A 10,380-nucleotide genomic window follows, 5' to 3' on the forward strand; every position below is an offset into this window, starting at 1 on the left:
CTCTCGTTAACCAAATGACTCATGATAGACTATCTCAAGCTTTATTTGTTTGTTTTTCATTTTCAAGTAAGAGTAATAGTAGCTTTAAAAAACATGCTGCCATAATAAACCAGTCACAGAAAGACAAATACTCTATTATTCTACTTATATGAGGTTATTTGAATAGTCAGAATCATGGAAACAGAAAGCAGAATGGTGGTTGCCTGGGGCTTGGGGGAGGTGCTGTGGGGAGTTATTGCTTAATTGGTACAGAGTTTTAGATTTACAAGATGAAGAGTTCTGGAGATGGATGGTGGTGATGGTTGCACAAGACTGTGGATATATTTAATACCACTGAACTGTACACTTGAAAATGGTTAAGATGGTAAATTTTATGTGTATTTTACCACAATAAAATGTCTTGGGAAAAATGCTGCTGTAAATATTCTGTACATGCTGATGTACCTCTTCATGATTTTTTCTAGAGTTTGCAGGTACCTGTGGATAATTAAGACTTTCCCAAGAGTGCATAGTTACTGATAGTTGTAAGGGAATGAATGTCTAGGCCACAATTTCCATTTGTGTTCTCCTGAGCAAGGAAGGTTCTCTCCTCTTTTCATTCCCTTCAAATAACCCTCTTCCCACTCACCAGAGGACTCTTAAAATGGTTCAGTGCCCAATGGTGTCAAACTCTCTGGAGTACCACAGTCTAGGACTACTGAAACGAATCTTTTCTAGGAAGACTTCTTTTCTGATTAATGAAAGACCCCACACATGGGGCTTCCCTGTCTTTAGTCACATTTCTGTTAGAAATGGGGTATATAGGCCCTTAGCAGTCTCTGAGACGAGATACTTCAACAATTTGAGAGTCGTGGTAGTTTCACTGTCCCTTCTCATCTAGTCAACAAACTGTCAAATAATGTACTGATTTCAAGAAAGAGTGTATGGTGAGAACAATGCAATTAAGGTGCTGGTAAAGAAAATATTGAATGATTAAAATGCCACACACACACACCACACACACACACACACACGTTTTTTTTTTAAAGCAAGCACCGTTATGCAGGAGATGATGTGAAAAGTATTTCAAAATGGATGCCAACCAGAGAAACTTACTGGGCTTACTCACTGATGTCAACTTTGTCTTCAGCTCTGCTCCATATTCATCCACAGGAGGGCGCATTAAATGTCCAACCTGTATTTTTTCTAACACCACCAAGCTGTTAACTCAATTGTGACACAGGCTACCTGGAGATGATATCAGATGCAACAAGTTAAGGCTTCAGTCGTACAAGATTGTCCACCACCCCAAATTCCACCCCAACTTCAGACACCAATCTCAAGTTCAGGTTGTTACCTGTGACTCTGACCTACTGGCTATAAATCAGGGGTTTATGCACCCCCCTCCTCAAGTTTGATTAATTTTCTACAGCTGCTCACAGAATTCAGGAAAACATTTTGCTTACCAAATCACCAGTTTACTATAAAAGGATATAATACAGAAACAGCCCAATGGAAGAGAGGCATAGGACAAGGTATGGGGAAAGGATGCAGAGTTTTCTTGCTCTCTCTCAGCACCTCTCTCCCAGCACCTCCACAAGTTCACCAACCTGGACGCTCTGAACCCCAGTCATTTTGAGATTCTATAGAGGCTTCATTACATAGGCATGATTGATGAAATCATTGGTCATTGATGATTGAACTCAATCTCCAGCTCTCCAGCCCCTCTTCCCTCCCTTGATATTGGGGAGCAGGGATGGGGCTACTTCAACCCTCTAATAACATGGGTTGTTCCCTGTCAACTTGCCCCCATCTTCAGGTGTTTTCCAAAAATTAGTTCATTAACATAAGGTCTGGTGTGGTTGACAAGAACTTGTTATGAATATCAAAAGACACATTTATCTCTCTTACCACTTAGGAAATCCCAAGGGTTTTGTGAGCTCTGTGCCAGAAACTGGTTGAAGATCATATATATATTTCTTATTATAAATCACAATATCACAAACTGGCCAAAACAACAACTTGCAACAGTCATGTTAATGAAGCTTCTTGTCTTTTCATTTATTCTCTTTTTTAAATGCAGATTTGTAAGTGTACATTTTCGTCAAATTTGATAAATTTGTTTGACCCCAAATAAAACATGGAACATTCTCATTATCCCAGAAAGTTCCCTCAAACTACTTCCCACTCAAAACCACCCACCCAGAAGCACCCACTCTTCTGATATCTTTTGCTGTATATTAGTTTTGCCAGTTCTAAAACTTCATATAAATGGAATCTTATAGTATGTACTTTTTTGTGTCTCACTTCTCTCCCTCAACATATTATTTATGAGATTAATTTATTATGGTCTGTGTATCGATACTTCTTTTCATTACTCTGTAGTATTTTTTCTTTTTTAAAAAAATACCCAATATCAATAGAATTTACATTCTTTTAAAAATATTTATTTCATTAATTTTATTTTTTGCTTCATCGGGTCTTAGTTGTGGTGTGCAGGCTCAGTAGTTGCACTGCATGGGCTTAGTTGCCCTGCTGAATGTGGAATCTTAGTTCTCCATCCAGGGATCAAACCCACATGTCCTGCATTGGAAGGTGGATTCTTAACCACTAGACCACCAGGGAAGTCCCACTGTGTAGTATTTCATTGCACAAATGTACAACAGTATTTATGCATTCACCTGTTGATGCACGCTTGGATTGTTTCTAAGTTATTATGAATAAAGCTGCCATGAACATTGGTGCACAAGTCTTTTGGTGGGCATCGATTTATTTCTCTTGAGTAAATACCTAAGACTAGAACAACTGGTTGTGGGGTAGGTGTATTACTCTGCTTGGGCTGCCATAACAAAATACACAGACTGGGTGGTTTAAAAAACAGAAATTTATTTCTCACTGTTCTTGAGGCTAAAAAGTCCTGGAAAGTCTGATCTGAGAAGTGTAAGATTAAGGCACCAGCAATGTAGGGTTTATTCTGAGGCCTCTTCTCTTGGCTTGTAGGCAGCTGCCATCTTGCTGTGTGCTCACATGATCTCTTTGTGAGTGCAGGAAAGAGAGAGAGAGCAAGCTCCCTAGTGTCTCTTCTTATAAGGGTCCTAATCCCATCATGAGGGCCCCACCCTCATGACCTCAAGTAGCCCTGATTACTTCCCAAAAGCCTCATTTTCAAATACCATCCACTGGGGGTTAGGACTTCAACATATGCATTTTGGGAGGAACACAAACATTCAGTCCATAACAGTAGGTGACGTTTAACTTTATACAAACTATTAACTAGCTTTCCAAAGTGGTTTTCTCATTTTACACTCCCAGGAGCAATGCAGGAGAGTTCCCACATGTTCACTAACACTTGGCACTGTCATCTCTTTCCTTTTAGCCTTTTACTGAGTGTATAATGGCATCTCATTGTACTTTCAATTCGTATTTCCCAGAAGACTAATGATTTTGAGACCCTTTTCAGGTGCTCATGGGCCAGTTGTATATGTTCTTTTGTGAAGTATCAGCTCAAGTCTCTTTCAAGTCACTATCACAGTTTTCAAGGTCTCTGTGAAATATGATTTACTTGGTACCAAAGGACACAAGCAGATCTAAAGTGAGTCAGGAATTGCAGTGACGTGGGATGTCCTCCATCAGAGCTATTTTTCTTATTCTCCCAAACATAAATTAAATTTTACTAAACCTCTAGATGCTTTAAACTGTCCCTTAGCCTTTTGGTCACAGTATCTTAATTTAGCTGCTCCTAAACATTCCTTGGTGAATTTAGGTGTGTCAAACAATGGTTCTGTAGGTAGGGAATGCCTCTGAAAGGACTCCCTGAATTTTGTCAAACTCAGATTGATAAAATTCATATCAAAACTGATATAAAACACAGTTCAGTTATGTCATGCTGTTAAGAACTTTTATCCTGGGCTTCCCTGGTAGCACAGTGGTTAAGAATCCACCTGCCAATGCAAGGGACATGGGTTCCAGCCCTGGAACGGGAAGATCCCACAGGCCACGGAGCAACTAAATCTGTGCACCACAACTACTGAGCCTGCACTCTAGAGCCCACAAGCCACAACTACTGAAGCTCGCATGCCTAGAGCCCATGCTCCACAACGAGAGAAACCACTGCAATGAGAAGCCAGCACACTGTCACGAACAGTAGCCCCCAGTCGCTCCAACTAGAGAAAGCCTGCACACAGCAACGAAGAACCAGCACAGCCAAAAATAAATAAAATAAAATAAATTAATTAAAAAAAGAAATTTATCCTGAGCACAGACTCTACATTCTCGCTATATGCTATGTTCATCATTGCTCAGCTGTGTACCAGAGCTGTGGCACAGCTTTGTGTCTTCAGGTGACCCCAGCTGGAAGCACACTGCTTGCTCTACCACCAGTAGACTTCAGGGGTCACACTGCACGTCATCCCCATGGTTCGAATCCTTACATCATCTTTAAAATTTTTCCTATAAGAGGTTTAATTAATGAATTGTCTAATACATAACAACATGTATGTGTAATCAGTACTGCATATCATTATACCTCTACCAATTAATAACATTGAAACCCAAATCTAATCTTGTCCTATAGGACTCAAATCATTGGCTAGGTTTAAGGAGCACATATTTTGAAACATTTAAAATTGATCCAGTTCTAACAAGTAATCCACACTTATTCTATTCTCATTCACATTATTTATGACATTACATTAATACTTTCTTTCATTTCTTGGCTCAGCAATACATCAGCCCAAGAAATGTGACTTAGCAAATTGTGGCATATTAATCTCTTGCTAGCATAGAATATATTTTGTAAAGATTTCAAGATACCCCTTACAGATTTCCTCCTGTGTCTAAAGCACTATGCTCATAAGGCATGTGATTCTGTGTGTTCTCAAGGCCTCCAGACACCAGGTAACAATGGCCCACACAGAAGGACAAATCTGAGAATAGTCTTTAAGTTGAAGTGAGCATTTTCTGTCCCAAGAGGTAAAGGTAAAAAATTATGATTAATAAACGTACCCATGCATCTTAACATACAGAAAAATTTAGATCTTATACCTTCTATCCAAGAATATATAGCTAAGATTAGATAGGTGTAACTTTGGGGCCATTATCCTCCACATCCTCCAAGTATCCAGAAGTATCTTCTGGCCCAGCAGCCATAATTTCAGCTGGCTTCACACCATTTTATTGTTTCATTTATGTTTTGTATAGATACAAGGAGTGCAGTGTGCCAGCTGGTCTTTGTCAGATATTTCCCTTCAGTGGGAGTGGTCTTTCCAGAGGTGCATACAACTATTCAGCAGCTGTCTCCTCAGATGTTTCAAATGATAGCTCAGGTACAAGGAAGCAAGACTCATGATGGCTTTGAAGCCCTAGGCCCTATCAGATCTAATGTATCTTGTAACAGCCTATGAGAACAGCTGAGTTTCCAAGGTTCCTGCAAGGGACTTGCCCAGTGTAAATACACTTTACCAATCAGGAGTCATTTTTATCTTAAGCAATGTTGCCTCATCATGCAGCTGATGAATCTTTTGAGCATGTTACCAAGGCAGTCAGAAACATAAATAAGATTGTTCAGAAACACAGTTGACATACTTTCTTGGGTGGTTACCAGGGGAACAGAGCTAAAATGCTATTCCAAGGTCAAATTCTTTCACGGAGAAAGAGAAAGGATTTCCTTATCTTATTACCTATCACCCATCCCCTTGTTCTTTGGTTAATTGTTTTTTTTTTCATTAAACTGTATTTTGAGATCATTACTGATTGACATGCAGTTGTCAGAAATAACACACAGGGCTCCTGTGTATACTTTACCGTTTCCCCAGTGGCAACATCTTGCAAAACTATAGTACAATAATGTGCTTGTTAGCTTTTTTAGTACAGAAAAGAAGACAGGTTAGTATATACCTGGTCACCAGGACTTATATTGTAAAATGGGCCATTAACAACCAATTTATTTATTAAATAATTAGGTGATTTTTTTTTGATCGAAATAACTTTTTAGTATCCATAGTATTTTTATAGGAAATTTTCTACCAAATAATAGTATGACAGTATTTAACACACCAAACAGTGTTATTTGACAGAGTTAACAGTATCTCTTTCACCCTCACAGCAAGTGTCTCTTTTAGGTATCTCAAACTTAGTATGTTTTAAATTGGATGTTTCATCTTCTCTCCCAAACCAGTTTTACCAACATTTTTAGTAGATTTTATTTTTTAGATCAGTGTTAGCTTCACAGCAAAACTGAGCAGAAGAGCTCCCATAGACCTCCTACCTTACCCACATACACAGCTTCCCTCGCTATTTTTTTTATATACTGCAGGTTCTTATTAGTCATCCATTTTATACACATCAGTGCATACATGTCAATCCCAATCTCCCAATTTGTCACATCACCCCTGCCCACCACCACTTTCCTCCCCAGGTGTCCATACATCTGTTCTCTACATCTGTGTCTCAATTTCTGCCCTGCAAACCAGTCCATCTATACCATTTTTCTAGGTTCCACATACATGCATTAATATGTGATATTTGTTTTTCTCTTTCTGACTTACTTCACTCTGTATGACAGTCTCTAGATTCATCCACATCTCAACAAATGAACCAATTACGTTCCTTTTTATGGCTGAGTAATATTCCATTGTATATATGTACCACATCTTCTTTATCCATTCATCTGTTGATGGGCATTTAGGTTGCTTCCATGACCTGGCTATTGTAAATAGTGCTGCATTGAACATTGGGGTGCGGTGCATGTGTCTTTTTCACTATGGTTTTCTCAGGGTATGTGCCCAGTAGTGGGATTGCTGGGTCATATGGTAATTCTATGTTTAGTTTTTTTTTTTTTACATCTTTATTGGAGTATAATTGTTTTACAATGGTGTGTTAGTTTCTGCTTTATAACAAAGTGAATCAATTATACATATGCATATGCTCCCATATCTCTTCCCTCTTGCATCTCCCTCCCTCCCACCCTCCCTATCCCACCCCTCCAGGTGTTCACAAAGCACCGAGCTGATCTCCTTGTGCTATGCGGCTGCTTCCCACTATCTATTTTACATTTGGTAGTGTATATATGTCCATGCCACTCTCTCACTTTGTCAGAGCTTACCCTTCCCACTCCCCATATCCTCAAGTCCATTTTCTACTAGGTCTGTGTCTTTATTCCCATCTGACCCCTACGTTCTTCATGACATTTTTTTCTTAGATTCCATATATATGTGTTAGCATATGGTATTTGTCTTTCTCTTTCTGACTTACTTCACTCTGTATGACAGACCCTAGATCCATGCACCTCACTGCAAGTAACTCAATTTCGTTTCCTTTTATGGCTGAGTAATATTCCATTGTATATATGTGCCACATCTTCTTTATCCATTCATCCGATGATGGACACTTAGGTTGTTTCCATCTCCTGGCTATTGTAAATAGAGCTACAATGAACATTTTGGTACATGACTCTATTTGAATTATGGGTTTCTCAGGGTATATGTCCAGTAGTGGGATTGCTGGGTCATATGGTAGTTTATTTTTAGTTTTTTAAGAAACCTACATACTGTTCCCCATAGTGGCTGTATCAATTTGCATTCCCACCAGTAGCGCAAGAGTGTTCCCTTTTCTCCACACCCTCACCATCATTTATCATTTCTAGACTTTTTGCTGATGGCCATTCTGACCGGTGTGAGATGATACCTCTTTGTAGTTTTGATTTGCATTTCTCTAATGATTAATGATGTTGAGCATTCTTTCATGTGTTTGTTGGCAATCTGTATGTCTTCTCTGGAGAAATGTCTATTCAGGTCTTCTGCCCATTTTTGGATTTGGTTGTTGGCTTTTTTGTTATTGAGCTGCATGAGTTGTTTTTAAATTTTGGAGATTAATCCAACTGACAAAGTTGCTTCATTTGCAAATATTTTCTCCCATTCTGAGGGTTGTCTTTTGGTCTTCTTTATGGTTTCCTTTGCTGTGCAAAGCTTTGAAGTTTCATTAGGTCCCATTTGTTTATTTTTGTTTTTATTTCCATTTCTCTAGGAGGTGGGTCCAAAAGGATCTTGCTGTGATTTATGTCTTAGAGTGTTCTGCCTATGTTTTCCTCTAAGAGTTTGATAGTTTCTGGCCTTACATTTAGATCTTTAATCCATTTTGAGCTTATTTTTGTGTATGGTGGTAGGGAGTGTTCTAATCTCATACTTTTACATGTACCTGTCCAGTTTTCCCAGCACCAATTATTCAAGAGGCTGTCCTTTCTCCACTGTACATTCCTGCCTCCTTTATCAAAGATAAGGTGACCATATGTGCGTGGGTTTATCTCTGGGCTTTCTACCCTGTTCCATTGATCTATCTTTCTGTTTTGGGGCCAGTACCATACTGTCTTGATTACTGTAGCTTTGTAGTATAGTATGAGGTCAGGGAGCCTGATTCCTCCAACTCCGTTTTTCGTTCTCAAGATTGATTTGGCTATTCGGGGTCTTTTGTGTTTCCATAAAAAATGTGAAATTTTTTGTTCTAGTTCTGTGAAAAATGCCAGTGGTAGTCTGATAGGGATTGCATTGAATCTGTAGATTGCTTTGGGTAGTAGAGTCATTTTCACAATGTTGATTCTTCCAGTCCAACAACATGGTATATCTCTCCATCTATTTGTATCATCTTTAATTTCTTTCATCAGTGTCTTATAATTTTCTGCATACAGGTCTTTTGTCTCCTTTAGGTAGGTTTATTCCTAGATATTTTTTTTCTTTTTGTTGCAATGGTAAATGGGAGTGTTTTCTTAATTTCACTTTCAGATTTTTTATCATTAGTGTATAGGAATGCCAGAGATTTCTGTACATTAATTTTGCATCCTGCTACTTTACCAAATTCATTGTTTAGATCTAGTAGTTTTCTGGTAGCATTTTTAGGATTCTCTATGTATAGTATCATGTCATCTGCAAACAGTGACAGCTTTACTTCTTCTTTTCCGATTTGGATTCCTTTTATTTCTTTTTCATATCTGATCGTTGGGACTAAAACTTCCAAAACTATGTTGAATAATAGTGTGGAAAGTGGGCAACCTTGTCTTTTTCCTGATCTTAGAACGGAAATGCTTTCCATTTTCACCATTGAGGACGATGTTGGCTGTCGGTTTGTCATATATGGCCTTTATTGTGTTGAGGAAAATTCCCTCTATGCCTACTTTCTACAGGGTTTTTTATCATAAATGGGTGGGAAAATTTAAGTTAAAACATGCATAAGCCCTCTGACTTCCCCCATACCTGAATATGTCCATATTTTCAATCATTTCCCCTTTTGTTTGCAAATCTTGTTAGAAAGCAATGATGCTCAAAATATCCATCCCTCAATGCTGGGGTGTTGGCTCTTACCTCAGGTTCAGATCATGTCCCTCGCTGTTAGGTCTCCTTTATATTCACCTAGTCACTCACGTTGGAGGAAAACTACGCTGATCTCATGAACAGGCTCAGAGATATGTTAATGGGGAAACACTTTATAGGCTATACATTTTATCACTTACACTCAATTGTCACAGAAGCATTGCACATGTGCTATTAGCAGCAGACTTAAAGCAAGCAGTGTCACATTTCATGAGTAGTTATAATCTGTGAAAATTTCGCTAGATAATTTTCTTTCCATTCAGAACTTCAGGGAAAAAGCGTGGTTAACACAATACCTGTCATAAATACAGACCTTAACTATCAGAACTAGAATTTAACATCCAGTAAAAGATAGTCTTTTTTCTCTCTGAAATAACCCTCATCTCCACCAAACAGAGCAAATCAAAACTAGTTTGTTTGCAATTGACCATATCAGCTCCTTCAAGCTGCCTGAGGTAGAAGTCCTCAGGAGTCTCAGACTGAATTCCCCAAAGGCCTCTCAAGGCCAGGAATGCCATGACAAAAGCCTGCCAGAAGCCTCCACCTCAGTGGATTTCTGTCTTCTAGAGGTATCCCAAATATCAAGATTCCTGCACATGCCAGGAGACAGTCTTTCCCATTCACCTGATAAGGCTGCTCAGAAACCAAGAGTCCCAGTTTTTGGAGGGACTGGGCAGAGAGAAAAGAAAAATGTTTCAATTCTACCCTCAGGAGTAGTTTACCCAATTGCTGTAAGTCACAACTAACTTGAGGAGAAGGGCATCCCTCTATCTGGAAAACACAGATCAAAACTTTCCAGACAAAACCCATAAATATTATAACCATATTCACCAGTTCACTCAGTAACCAATCCTTCCATTAACTTTTTACGAAGCCATCAGGTTTTCCTTTAGGATTATTTAAGTTTTTACCCAGTTCTGAAGTGTAATCTGAAATTTATCAGAGACCTGTCATTGTCAAAAGGTCGTTCCTATGAATCTGGAAGGTGAAGCACTTTTGCAAAAGCATCAGAGTACAACAATAACTGTCTACAAAAGACAAA

The sequence above is a fragment of the Mesoplodon bidens genome (assembly GCF_964165515.1).
Source record: "Mesoplodon bidens genome assembly, contig: HAP1_SCAFFOLD_92, whole genome shotgun sequence".
Taxonomy (NCBI): domain Eukaryota; kingdom Metazoa; phylum Chordata; class Mammalia; order Artiodactyla; family Ziphiidae; genus Mesoplodon; species Mesoplodon bidens.